We start from the raw sequence: 13,646 nt of genomic DNA, 5'->3' as shown, positions 1-13,646 counted from the left end.
GCCATATAAATGTCTAAGGATCCTGGGAACCTATACCAAAAATTGTCCTCTGAGTTCCCCACATGAGCCCTATCATATGCCTCCTCCCCACATGCTGTGGTCACACTTATACATAATAAACAATAAGAAATAAAATGTAAAAATGTAAGTAAGTCCATAAAATGACGGTTATAACAGAATCTACTACAAGTGCTATACAAAATTCAACTCGTTTCATACTAATAATGAACTTAACTTGCCTCTAGACTACTGCTCATATTATGAGTTAGAAATTAACACACAGAGATGTTAGTTGATTTCTTCTGGGTCTCAAAGCTTCTGAGTGTGTGGTTCCAGGCATCATAACAGGTGAAAGATCCTAACACTCTACAATGCATGCCACATTATTTTTCATGAATATATGTTTTCCCAACTTGGTGTTCTTCACAGACTATAGGATGGTTGAATAATGTCATATAAACATTGTACATGGTTTTAGGTAGGAGACAAATATGGATATATAACCAAAATGTGTTAGAATTGATTTGGCTTCATAACCGTCTTAATAAAGAAACTTTGTCTTCTAAAAATTATTTAATGGCATAGCAAGCATTTCCCTAAACAAAATGCTTCTGTTTATTTTAAACATAAATGAAATGCATGTGAAGGATAATTTCAAATACTCATTTTAATAGGGTCCACACCAATTATTCTTTTTAGTTTATAGTGTGTAAAATCAGTACAAGGATAAAGGTGATGGATGAAAACGACAAAGTTCCTGTCGTTTATAATTATTCTCAACACTAAAAACCAAAAGTCATTATTTTAAAACATACAGGCAAGGAGATGGCTCTAAGCATTTACCTTTTAAGTATGAGGCCCTGAGTTCTATCCTCCAAATCTATAATAAAAGTTGGGCAATGTGGCAAGAGTATGCAGTGCCATCTCAATTCTGAGGATGCAGAACAAACCGAGACTCAGAGTTTGTTCCTTAGTCTGCCTAGTCTACTTTTGTTTTGGTTGAACATCAAATCTCAGTGAAAGATGCTGTTTCAGAAAAGAAGGTGGGTGATACCTGAAGATGACAAGTGATGTTGTCCTCTGGCCTCAACTTATATGTGTACACACATGCTTTGCACTGTACATGAATTTATACAATGCGCATACTCAAATGAAACAAAACAAAAACTATGAAGCAGACCTTTCATTGCCGTCACTAAAATTCACTAATTCCAATTCTACTTAGTAAAATTCTTTAGCTAAGTTGTGATCGCCATATAAAGAAAATTACTGTTATATTATTTACATAGGAGAAACAGGAAGAATTGTTCTAAATTTCCAAGGCTCATCAATGGAATCTGACCAACAACCAAAAATGAAAAAGGATTAGGTCACTATAACCTTCACCATATATGAGATCATAGCAAGTTCAGAAAACTCCCTCTGCTCTGAGCTGTGTCTTCATGCCTGTCAAAGAATCGTGGACCTGACTGACTTCCTACTGCCCAGTAGACGCTGCTTGTGTCATCAGGTTTCTGACTTACCATTCTTAACTTTATATCCTTTAATGGAATTTTATCCAGTAATCTATCAAAATACATTAAGACAACTTACATGATGTTTACAGCTATCCAACCTAATTATTCGGGACATTTCTTTCTACTCAGTACAGACACAGAACATTCTGGAGTGAGATTTCATGTGCTCTTCTCCATTTATTGCTGCTTTCACAAATCAAGTCCCATACTTCTGTGTCATGCACAGATCCCTTGATTTACAAATGTCATGACAGCATGCTCTCTAATAATCATTGTGCAGGCACATAGAGCATGGTTCTCTGTACTGGTACACTTCTAAAAATGTGCACAAATTCAAGTTTTACATTCTATATCTGCAATGTCATGCTTACAAAATTTTAGAAGACATCAAAAAGTACAGCAGAACATAGTATTTTATTCTATATCTGTGCTCACGTAGAGACTATAAAGACTATATAATAAAGAGATTTTTCTACAGTTTGAATGATTTCATTTCCTTATTTGAGAAGAACATATTGATAAATGACACCCCTTAGATGTGGTCAGAAGCTATATTGTCAGTGAAACACTGACACGTTTTAGAATTTCATTTTGCTAAACCCCTTTAATCCCCAGAAACCTTTCTCTGTAAATTTTCCTCCTCTGCTTTAGGTTACTCATGGTCCACTGCCATCTATAGAAAATATCTAAAATAAAACCATTCATAATTTTCAAATTGTGCTCTGCTTGGAGCATGAATTTCCCCATTGTTCAGATGATTTCCACATGATCCATCTGTGAGTTAATAGCCACATTGCATTTAAGGAACCATGGTTTTATTCACAAATGGAACCAAAGTAGTGATTTTTGCAGTTCAGATATTCGGAGAAGCCAGAGAGTGCTTCTGTAAATGGAAAGAAGAAAGACAGACAAGGGAAAACCAGAGAGCATTGTGAAGTCATTAAGGTCATGGTAAGGACCAGGCTTCTGTCTGAAATTTTAAAGAAAGGAAAGAGAAATCCATACAAATCTCCTGTTTAAACCCACACTGGAGTGTTATATCCACAGTATGACTTTTGGTTTTTATTTAGATATGCATGCTTTATTAAGGTAGAAAAGGCATTAAATTTAAGTGTGTTGTATGTGAACTTTGCATATAGCAGTTGATTTTGTGAGAATTCATTCACGCATCTATTAGGGTCTTAGAACAGACCTTAGATCTAAAACCTTGTTACCGTGTTTGTTCTAAAAGTTAAAGACAATATTCTAATTCTGCTATTCTTCAAACACATATGTACTAAATTTAAGATCCATTAATGAATATTGTAATATTCTTGGCCTGATAATTTTCATATCACTGTTCCTTACAGATGATTACATTTCTTCTTATAAAAATGAAGTGTTGATACATTTATTATTTCGGTTTTTTAAAAATATTTTAGTCTGGCTAATGTTAGTAGTTTTGAAAAACTTGCTAAACTATTCAGTGAGTCATATAAAATTCTATAACAGGAAAAGAATATACAAAATAAAAATATTATATAAGAATTAAATAACTTATTATTAAATCAATCAAGCTAATTAGCTTTAATGAGCACATAATTTTCTTGCCACATAGTCTTCTAGACACAGATGATGGTTCATCTTCAATGTCAAATTGAATAGAGATTTGCAATCACCATGGAAACACATCTATGAATTTGACTATCCAGGTGTTTCTAGATTATTGAAGAGGGTTAAACTATCCTGAAAGTCGACCTTTCCCCCCACAATCTAGGGACCAGATTAATCAAAAGGGGGAAAGCAGGAAGTGCTCTGAGAATCAGTTTTTACTAATGTTTGCTTGCGGGATGAACTTGACACAAGAATAGACCACCAGACCCTGCTGCCATGCTTCTCTTGCTGTGATGGGCTGGGCTCTTTCTTGTATGGTTATTCAAAACAAATTCATTTACCTTAAGTTGCTTCTGTCAGTCATTTTGTCATAGGAGTGAGAAATGTAACTAATACAACCTAACATTAGCTAAAAAATAGGGTTTTAGCATATGCAAAAAATTGGCGCAATCCCTTACCCCTTCCCTTTCTACAAAGTTAAAACTCCACAGCTCCCATTTGGTAGTATGTTCTTCACTCCTGAAACTGATTTAGTTTTATAACTTTGTCTGATAGAAAAAGAAAACAGAGCTGCTAGCATATAAGTTCTGAGGTCACATTTGTGAGAATGAAGAGTAATCACACATAGGAGAGTATGTTTGCTCCTTAGGAAAGCAGTACCCATTTCAGACTGAACTTCAGCTGGGGAGACACTGGGTCCTATTTAGGATAATCAACTATAACTGAATAGTAATTAGCTCCTAGTCTTGAGCTGATAGGAGACAAACACCCTGAGTTCTTCAAGTCACTTGGGCTACTACATTAAAATAACCACCACATACGGGCATTTTTTGGTAATTATTTGTTGTTTTCTATTTGAGGCAAAATGAAACTGAAGCACTTAAAAGTTAACTAATACCTCATGTTTGTTCCCAAGAGTAAGTATAGTACTGAAATTACATTTCTTTCTTACTCAAATTTATGTAATCATTTTACCAGGCTGCACTCAAATTTGAACCCCGCCCCATCTTGATTAGCCAAGCACCAGGTATTGTAAGGACAAGCCTTCACTCCTGCACCTCATATATAAGTTTTCTAATAGGAAGTTTTAGCTCACAAATCTAGTTCTCTTTATGCTTATTCTTGCTTCTTTAGGCAGCCTGAACTCTTCCATTGAGCTTCCATTGAACTTCTTCCATTCAAAATCATTATATCCAGTTGAAACAGAACAATCTATTTTTATAACCACTTCCTAAATGTTTTAAAGAAACATTTATTATACTTTATACACTTCCATAAGTATTCTTTAAAAATTCCCAAGAATGTACTTTTAAATGGAAAAATATGTGACAAAACCAAATTAGAATGGGCACATTAAAATATGGTTCTTAAAATTTAATAGCATATTTCTCTTCCTTATAAGGATTTAGGATGTTGGTGGCCCACGTCTTTAATCCCACCACTCGGGGGGTAGAGGCACTCGGATCCCTGTGAGTTCGAGACCAGCCAGGTATACAAGAGCTAGTTCCAGAACATCCTTCAAAGCCACAGGGAAACCCTGTCTCAAAAAAACAAAACAAAACAAACAAACAAAAAAAAAAACAAAGAAAAAAAAGGATTTAATATAAATTTACACTATAAGTATGGAAAAGTATTTCAATGCTGTTATTTTCCATTAAAGATTCATTTTATTGTGTGTGTGTGTGTGTGTGTGTGTGTGTGTTTAAATATGTGCATATAAGTGAGTGAAAGTGACTGGGCCAGAGGCATTGGCGCCTCTGAACCTAGAGTTCTGGACATGAGTGCTATTTCATCCTCTGCTCCAGCAACATATTCTTAACTGCTGAGCATCTCTCCAGCTCCTTTCTCCGTTTTAAAATACACAAATGAGATTATCAGTTAATATCAGGAAATTACTGCAAAGTGTTCCTTTTCGTAATCTACCAGGAACAAATCCATATGTTTTCAGATAGCAGGAGTGGTTTAAAAACAAACAACAAAGTTTTGAAACACTTTCTAATGTACACAAGACTCTAACCCTCAACCCTTCCAATTCAGCAATCTCCGGCACTGGGATTACAAGAATAAGCTATCACATTCAGCATCATTTTACCTTTTATGTTCCCTATAAGAGTAGTAGATGGAAAAGAAGTGTAAGAGTGGATGAATGCAACTGTATTTTTTAATTAAACCATAATCTATAGGTTCCAAATAGTTTATCATATTTGGTATAGGAAAGAGTTCAAGCAATAAAAAGTGGAAATTAATAAGATAATTGCATGGTTTGTCTGTAACTAGGGTACTGTTGCATATTTTCTTTTACCTAAACAGATCACAGTATTCTGGAGTACCTGAAGTGAAAACCAGAGAATATTTTTTTTCCTAGACCATGTTAATAAAATGAAAGATTATCTTAGAAAATATGAAAGATGTAGTTTGCCATATTCACGTTCACTTTCAAGTTTTCATCCAACATCATTGAACTGTAGTTGTGACTTAGCATTTTAATCATCTTTTTTTTCCATGAATTTCATAATGTATTTTAGCCATAGTGAGCATGATGCAAATATTTTGCCTTTGATATTCTGGTATTTCTCATCATCAGGTTCCTGGTGAAATTCAGGACTAGTAGAGAATAATAAATGAAGGAGATTTCAAGAATACAGAAATAATCGTTTTTTTAAAGTGGACTATGTAAAAATTCAAACTTCTTTGCTCCCCTTATAGAAATTATATTAATTTATATTTTGAAGGAAAGTGGAAGTAATTGCTGAAATAATATTAAATCAAACTCTTAATTTTAAAAGAGCTTCCAGCATAGAACAAGAAAGTTTCTAATGAAAACTGTTGCCTGAAACCATTCCCTAGTAGGTAGACCATTGTGGCTTCCAGTGTACAGGTAGATCACAGTGGCCAAGAAACAATCCTGAAAAAATTAAACATAAAACATCAGGAAAGGTACAAAATGATGTCTATAAGATGCTATGAATATATTTTGTATTTTCTCTCCTCCTTCTTTCTTCTGTTCTTCCCTCCTTGCTTCCTTCCTTTTTTTTCTCAGAGAGCCTCACAACATAGCATCTTATCCTGTCATTGATGGAACTTTAGACATGCATCACAATGTTCATGTACTTCCTTAAGATTTATTTTTATTTTAGTGAGAGAGAGAGAGAGAGAGAGAGAGAGAGAGAGAGAGATAGAGAGAGAGTGAGAGAGAGAGAGTATCCATGTCTGTCTCTGTGTGAGAATGCTATGACTGTGTGGGTGCCTGGGGTGGGGAGGTACAGAAAAATAAATCAGATTACAGGCAGTTGTAAGCTACCTGATCTGGCTGGGCACCTAACTAGGCCAAATGGAAGAGGCAGAAGTACTCTTACTGCTGAGTCATGTCTCTAGCCACAAGGCCCTTTGCTTTTAAAACTTAATCTTTGTTTTTAAAATGATTATATTATGTTACATACAGAAAAGACAATAATCATAAGATTCTAATGTGAATTAGGCCAAAGTTCTGATAATATTTTTTCTGAAATCTCCTAAAATACTATATGTTATAATTCAATTTTTAATTGTTTGAAAGGATCACTTTGTCATTTTATCTATCATCTAATAAAATGGTCTTTTAAACAGATATTTTTCTATGGTGATTTCCTAGGTGATAGTGGACCCAATAGACTCATAAATTTGAATATTTGGTCCTCAGTTGGTGGGACTGTTTGGGAAGATTTAGGCAGTGTGGCCTTGTGGGAGGAAGTATATCATTGGGCTTGGGATTAAAGGTTTCAAAAGACCCAACTCCATTCCAAGAGTTTTTCTCTCTACCTTCTACTTGTAGACGGAGAGTCTCAGCTATTCCTGCCTTTGACCCATCACCATTGATCCTAAGCCTCTAAAACTGTAAGTCCAGAATCAAATGCTTGCTTTTATAAATTGCCTTGTTTTGATACTTTATCAAAGCAATTTAAAAATAATTAAGATAGTTTGAACATCTGAGGTATTGGCCAATATCATAATCCAGAGAACTTTCATTTAAACCTGGCTCTGCCATTTTACCAATGTGACAAAGACATCCTTTCTTTACAAATGCAGAGAAGACAACTAGATTCAGAAGACATCTAACATTCTATCAGACTCTGACAAGATGGGGCAAACTCTGTCTGGATGGATTTATTTACTGGAATAACACAGACAACAGTATGTACCATTGGGCTGGGTTCTGAACCATAGAAAACACATACATACTAAGGCAAGTGAGAATTAGTGGCTTTGCCCCTCAGCTTTGCAATTAGAACATCTGCATTTACTATTTTGTTTTAGGGGTCTATCATCAAATTGCCCATACTGAGTTTAATATCAAGAACTTCTTTAGCTTCCCAAGTAACTGGGATGACAGACACATGTTGCTCAGATTATATTTACAAATATTTCTACTTAACTGGTAAATTAGTAAGCAATTATATGCTAAAATTTTAACGTTGTGATAAACTTTGAAACTTTTCAAACTTTTACAACACTGTTAAGACTAATAGAGTTCTATTTTTCTTATTCAAGTCAATTAACCTTTAACTTTATTCATCTCTTCACTTAACAAACATGCCAATCACTGAATTGAAACTGCTAAAGTAGACCTAAAGAAAAACTCTGTGAGGTTGTCATAGCATGTGATATTCTATCTTTATTGCCTTAACAAGTTCATACCCTTAACACCCATTCAGGCTACAGATTCTTTCTTTCTTTCTTTCTTTCTTTCTTGCTTGCTTGCTTGCTTGCTTGCTTGCTTGCTTGCTTGCTTGCTTTCTTCAGACCAGGGAGCCTCCAATAATTTCATCTTTGATAAAATTGTAAAAACAAGTAATTGTTTGAAGTATATTATCTCTGAATTTCAATTATGTGAGGAAAATTTTCTATCACAAGGAATTTCTAGAACACATTACATATTTAATGCACCATATTTATCCCGATTGTACAATTGACTGTGGGAGCCCATTCCACATAGAGGGATACTATCTCAGCTTAGACACATGGGGGAGGGCCTAGGCCCTGCTCCAAATGATGACAGACATTGAAGTTCCCCCATGGAAGGCCTCACCCTCCCTGGGGAGCAGAAAGGGCATGGGATAGAGAAGGAGTCAGGAATCGGTGGAGGGCAGGTGAGGAGGGGAGGGAGGGAAAGGGAACTGGGATTGACATGCAAAACAAGATTGTTTCTAATTTAAATAAAAAAAGAAAGGAGAGAGAGAAAAAAGAAAAAAAATTTTAAAATAATTTTACATTTTAGAGATAGGCACCATGACATATGTCTGTGATCTCCGTACTCAAGAACTTGAGGGTGGAAAACTGACATAATTTTGTGCTCAGTCTAGTTCAAATAGTGATTACCAGTCTGGCAAGAGTTGTATTGTGTGAGAAAACTAATAAATAATATGTAAAATGTACACATGTACATCTTAGAAACAATGACATGCCGTAGATAATGTATTGTGTGTCAGACTTTACTGGGATATTCTAAAAAGGAAATAGGACTAGCAGAATATGTCCCAACCATTACTAAATTTCAAATACTGTCATAAAAAATTCTACAGTGGTGAGAAATTATTGAAATCACAGCAGGAAGAAGCATCATGGAAAAACTACAACAGGAAACTATCAGTGTATTCGGCTAAGTTAGTACTGAGCAAGAGGCAGACTGTAACTATCATTTGGTCTTTTTGAATCTCATTATATCTAAGACAATTCTGTCTTAAACTACAGTCTTAGGAAAGTTGATATGCAGGAAACTATATAAAATAAACAGGAACAATGAAAATTGCAAAACTTTGAGGAAAAAGGAGGGGTCAATATCATTTTGCTTGTTTGTATTAGATTGCTATGAAAGTAAACAGACTGTCAGACTGTCAGCTATAGTTTCAATGACGTGGCCCATATACTGTGCTGGTTGTCTAGGATTCCAGTGAAATATTTAGTTATGACTATCTTAGGACATCCAAGCATCAATGATTTGTGGAAGTGTGGAGTGCTTTTTTTTACTTAATTTGTTCTGCAATTCCTAAGCAGGAACAAAAAAAAAAAATCCAGCAGTTGCCTTAGCAACTACAAGGTTATATTTTATCTGGAAACTGAAGAGCGTTTTGAAATAATAATAGTAATAAAATACAGAAAGTGTGCCTGTGCTGACTGCTATTCCATCTAGGTCAAATGCTGGTTTTAGTTGTCAGGTTGAGAATAACAGTCTGACTCCTCTCTTTTCCTGCTGCCCCACCTCAGGAGCTCTTCTGAAACAGTGAACGAGCATCTGCGTTTTTTCCTTTAAGGAAAATGAGAGAATTGCCAATACCAAATATGAAAGCAAGGAAATAGTCAGAGAGGCTCCAGAGAGTGTAGTTCATCGCAGCTGACCTTCATTATTTCTAGGAGAAGAGAAATTGGTGGGGCAATTGACAATTGTTGTAACAGGAAAATAAACATCCTGTCAAGTGTCAGTGGCTAAAAAGTCAATTTTCAGCCCTAATGGAAGATAGCTGTAAGCCTGTCTGCAGGAGAATAGATTTTTTAGAAAGCACTACGTTAAAAACACATCTTAACAATTTAATTGAAAAAAATCCCTTTCAAGGATGAGGTGCTTGAAGCCAACATTTCCAGGGCCATATGGTAAAGGACCCTTGTCAGGCACTCAAATGGGACTTCAACGTCTGAGGTATAGCTGCCTTAAAAAGGAATATGGAATAAGGAAAATGAATATGTACAAAAAAACAAGAAAGAAAAGTAAGATCTTTTTCTTCTAAAAGTGACTGAAATGACTGAACTCTATTGAAATAGTTTAACAACACAAGAGTATAAACTGTGGTGATGGCTTCTGTTAATCCCATCAATGTCTTCCAATAGTTGGGACATCCTTGCTCTGCTGGGCCTTCCCTCGTCATAGCCCAGTGTCTCTCTCTAGGAAGGACTAGGCAAGTGCACCTGGTTTTCCTTCATCTTCCACATCTGAGTTATCGCTATCATCCACTGCCCAGTGTCAAGGTCTTGCTACTCCTTGTTTCAAATACTGTATACAGTTTTCACTAGTTTCAATGGGGAAGACATATGTCCAAAGGAAAAAAAAGGGGGAAATTCCAACTCTATGGAACTTGTTTTTTGTTTATTTGTTTGTTTTTGTTTAATTTATTTTTGAGACATGGATCTTCGTATCTCCCATCTAGTCCAGACTGGCTTGGTTTGAAATTCTAGTTCTAGCTTTTCAAGCTTAAACCACACTCCTCTATGGCTCTATCTTATCAATTGCTAATTTTAAGGCAAAAGTAAATGTGTGTGTGTGTGTGTGTGTGTGTGTGTGAGAGAGAGAGAGAGAGAGAGAGAGAGAGAGAGAGAGAGAGAGACAGACAGACAGACAACAGACAGAGACAGAGAGAGAGAGACAGAGAGAGAGACAGAGACAGAGAGAGAGAGAGAGAGAGAGAGAGAGAGAGAGAGAGAGAGAGAGAGAGAGAATCTCCAAAATGATGTTTTCTGCAGAAAGCATATGTCCAAAGGGGAAAAAATAGAGTTGTAGAGAAATTCCAATTCTATGGAACTTGGTTTTTTTGTCAGTTTGTTTTTGTTTTTGTTTGTTTTTGAGACATGGTGCTTCATATCTCCTATGCAGTCCAGACTGGTTCCAGCTTGTGATCCATCTCAGCTTCACAAGTTTCAGGACTGCAGGACCTTGGCAGTACACATGGATTTGTGTGTGTGAGTGAGTATGTGTGTATGTGTGTGCATGTATGTTAGTGAGTGTGTGTGTTTCTGTTGTCTTTTTCCTGTATTAAGCACCCTCAGCCATGCCTTATTCCTGATGATGTTAAAGCCTTGGAAACAGGAAGATGAGCAAGATGCAAATATAGCTAAGACATCTATGCTGCAGTGTGTCTCTCACACTGCTAGTTAGTCTTCTGAAAACACTCACTGACCACATCCCATGGATTCTACACTGAAGACTTAGACTAGCTTTGGTATTGAATACTCTATTATTGATTGGACCAAACTTTGAAATGTCCCAGTTTCAAGACAAAACCAAAGAAAACAAAAATAAAAAGAAGATAAAAGGGGTGCCACATAGGTCAAAGTGTAAATGGCTAATAAACTTGACTTTGCTGAGCAAAGGAGTGTGGGTAGTATGAACTGAACTGAAGACCCTGAACATCTAGCGTTCTCTCTGTAGTGTTATCCTGCCAAGACTGTGGCCCTGCATATGAATCTTCATCTTCATATGTGGGATTCTTTGCCTGGTGTTTCCAAGTCAGAAATTGACACACTCTTCACTGAATCAACCTCATCTACTGTCTTCTTTTCTTCACTGACCATTTCCAGCTCCTGCAGTAAGGATAAGCACTGCCTTCTCTTCAGCTTGCCTTGCACACCTACATTTAGCAACTGAAATTTTCTTCATAAAGTCCTGGTGCAATGATATATCTCAATCCTCAACCTGACTGATTTGAAATGACCTTGGTAGCACACTTTGAGGTGTGTCCAAGAAACATCTCCAGAGAGGAGAAAAGACTCATCCTGAATGTGGGTTCCAAAATCCCCTAGGATCTAGTCCAGGACTGAAGTCAAGATTGTGTGTTTTGGGTAAATTAGCATAGACAACAACATTCCTCTTTTCACATCTCTGTCACCAGCTCCCTTCCACTCCATCAACTTGTCCTTCCAGGATAAACAATATCCCACCAAATTGTGAGCCAAAAAGTAATCCCTTACTCATGTTGCCAAATATGTCACAGCAGTGAGAAAAGTAACCAATTTTAATGGTGAGTGGAAAACCTTTATACAGCAAAGTTTAGAAAAAGTATTTGAAATTGAGTACACATGTGCAAAGTGGAATAATATGATAAAATGCTAATACTTTAAAATAATCCAGGCTACTAGTTTTCCATTTATTTCATTTTAGTGTGCAAACCTTTTTCCAAAATTGTTGACTTTTTAATTTAACATTTTATCCAAAGTTTTTATAAAGTAAGAAAAAAAAAAGGTGTTAAAAACCACTTCTAAAACAATCGCCTACTTCTTGAGGAAAATCTTCTCAGATTAACTTAATAAAAATAAAATGCTAGCTTTTTATTTCTGTTGTGCTATTTTGCATTGCACTCTCTGGATACGTTAGCATAGTGTGTAGGTGGTCATTACTTGCATTTGAATTTTACCGTATTTAAGCTGGAAAATTTTAACTCTACTTACTCAGTGAAAGACATAAACCATATGACTTTCAAAACAGTGTGTCCTGTGACAGTGAATTTACAGATTAAAATAACAAAAATGCTATTTGCTGTGTTTGAACTATGTTCTTTTCTAGAAAAACAAAATATATGTGTCATTTACTCTCTTTTATTGGTTCAATTTATAAATAAAGTAATTCAAATTTGAGAGAGATAGGCTTATTCAAAGGTTGAGACTGTGAAGCAATATAATCAAGTATTTGAAACAAAGATGACTCTCAAGTCTAAAATCCCAGCACTTGGATGAAAGACTGGAGGAACAGGAACTCAAGGAGAGCTTTGGGTTCTCAGTGATGGAGGAAATCTAGGTCTACAGGACATGTGCCTCAAGAAACAAAACAACTACCAAAAGCAGATTATAGCCTTTGCTGGAAACCACTCCAAAAGAGATGGTTTGCAAACTTCCAAAATGTTAAAAAATCTCCAGGTCTGTGAACTGACTCAGCAGGTAACAGCACTTGCTTGTGGCACCCATTACCCCGAAGTATACAAAAAGTGATTGTATGAAAAATATCTCTGTGAATTAAGGACAACGAGGATTTGTTTGTATAGTTTGTTTTAAATAATTTTCGTAAGAATAGCATTAGAACTTATCTGTCTCAAAGACTATTTTAAAAGTTATATACATGATTGTTATGGTAAAACCAAAAATTAGCATTAAAAGGATTGTTAAAATGATAGAGTTAAGTACCAAGATTGAGAAATGAAACAGTGTGCAGCTGAGCATCATGCAGCCAAGCTTGATGAAAAGCACATGAAAGCAGCTTTTGTCAAGCTCTCATTAGCACCCATGAAGTTGTTCAAAATCCTCCTCCCCAGAAACAATAGGCTACATTTTAAGAACAGTTTCTAAAAAGTGCTTCAACCAGTTCAGATGGGAGACCATTTTAGGCCAACCCTACACAGAGAACTAGTTATGAGGTACCAAGAAAAGATGGAGCTACATCTTGGCAACTGTATTTTCAGAGAGTAATCATATCCTCTGTGGTCAAGCAGCCATATAGCTCCAGATAAGTTGTTCCAACTATGTCATAATCTAAGGCATCTGTGCATTCAATCACACACATGCACTAACATTTGTGGGTCCATGTGGTACTTTGAAAAAGAATGTTGCCTTGCACTCATATATTTCAACACTTGGGCCTCTGTTGGTAGAGAATTGGGGGAAGATTTAGGGGTTTTAGCCTTGGAGGAAGAGGTATGTAACTAGGGTCAGGCTTTAAGGTTTCAAAAGCCCACCATTTACTGTTAGCTCCCTCTGCCTTGTGCTTGCAGATCAAGACATAAGCTCTCTGATACTTCTTCAAAG

General features: G+C 36.0%; 1 protein-coding gene across 1 annotated transcript in view; it reads right to left on the bottom strand.

Moving 5' to 3' along the window:
- Window positions 1–13,646, bottom strand: part of Naaladl2 (N-acetylated alpha-linked acidic dipeptidase like 2) — an 879,343-nt gene that overhangs the window by 792,226 nt on the left and 73,471 nt on the right. The window lies entirely within an intron of this gene.

This window comes from Cricetulus griseus (assembly GCF_003668045.3).
Source record: "Cricetulus griseus strain 17A/GY chromosome 1 unlocalized genomic scaffold, alternate assembly CriGri-PICRH-1.0 chr1_0, whole genome shotgun sequence".
Taxonomy (NCBI): domain Eukaryota; kingdom Metazoa; phylum Chordata; class Mammalia; order Rodentia; family Cricetidae; genus Cricetulus; species Cricetulus griseus.
This window is presented reverse-complemented; position numbering and strand designations above follow the sequence as displayed.